The sequence below is a fragment of the Trichechus manatus genome, unplaced genomic scaffold (genome assembly GCF_000243295.1).
Source record: "Trichechus manatus latirostris isolate Lorelei unplaced genomic scaffold, TriManLat1.0 scaffold00008, whole genome shotgun sequence".
Lineage (NCBI taxonomy): Eukaryota > Metazoa > Chordata > Mammalia > Sirenia > Trichechidae > Trichechus > Trichechus manatus.
In genome coordinates this window covers 22,491,965-22,492,750 of record NW_004443944.1, presented here as the reverse complement: position 1 = coordinate 22,492,750, position 786 = coordinate 22,491,965, and the positions used below count along the sequence as shown (strand labels likewise).

The window sequence follows — 786 nt, the reverse complement described above, 5'->3', positions numbered from 1 at the left end:
GGGGTCTGCCCAGACCCCCGCCCCTACGCGCAGCCCGCAGCGGCGCACTCCCAAGGAGGGCCGCCCGGCCCGAGCGCGGCCTGAGCGCGAGCGGGAAGTGGGCGCAGCGGAGGCCGACCCATCTTCTCAGGCCTCAGGCCGCCGCCTGCACTCCGCCAGGCCTCCCGACCGCCTGCCCGTCGGCCGCTCTGCTCGGACCCTGGCCCGGCCGGGCCTCGGCGGCGCCGCAGTCCCTCATCCCGGCTCCATTCATAGGGGCACCCCCGCCCGGCCGGCGGGAGGGGCCGAGGACCTGCGGACAAGGCCGGCCTGCCGAGGCCAGGGAGGAAAATAAAAAGTTAAGAGAAGAACTTACCTAAAATGGCTCCTGCAGCAGCCAAAATACAAACAGCTATTATTTGGTGAAGTTTAGCTCAGACACCCTGCAAGGACACCCTAACACAGCTCGGGCCCGCCTTCCCTGCCACGCCATTGGTCTTCGTCGACCCAAAACACAGAGTTGTAGGTCAGCCTGGCTGTCGCTCACGCAGAAGCCCATTTCAAGCTTGCTTGCAGGGGCGAGTGATGGGCTCGCTCCATTGTGCTCGTATTTGCATGGATGTGATCGCGGCGGTGATTGGTCGGCGCCGGGACCGCCCCGCCTCTTGCCCCGCGCCCCCCGCCTTGGAGTCGCCGCTGCGCGCGGCCCCGCCCCCCGGGATGGAGCGGCGAGGCCACGGGGGCGGGGCGGGGCCGGGGTCCCGCGGGCCGAGGAGGCGGGGCGGGGTCGGGCACACCGCAGACAGG

The 786-nt window shown here is 70.0% G+C and overlaps 1 protein-coding gene across 3 annotated transcripts in view; it reads right to left on the bottom strand.

The window, feature by feature from the left end:
- The window catches only part of CHD6 (chromodomain helicase DNA binding protein 6), a 237,380-nt gene extending 236,871 nt beyond the window's left edge, over positions 1-509 (bottom strand). For 2 of the 3 annotated variants that reach the window (XM_004370339.2, XM_023724628.1), the window contains exon 1: positions 356-509. The gene's annotated coding sequence lies outside the window, so the exon portion shown is untranslated. The remainder of the gene's footprint in view (positions 1-355) is intronic. The other variant, XM_023724623.1, reaches the window with a different exon arrangement.
- Positions 510-786: the final 277 nt, after the last annotated feature.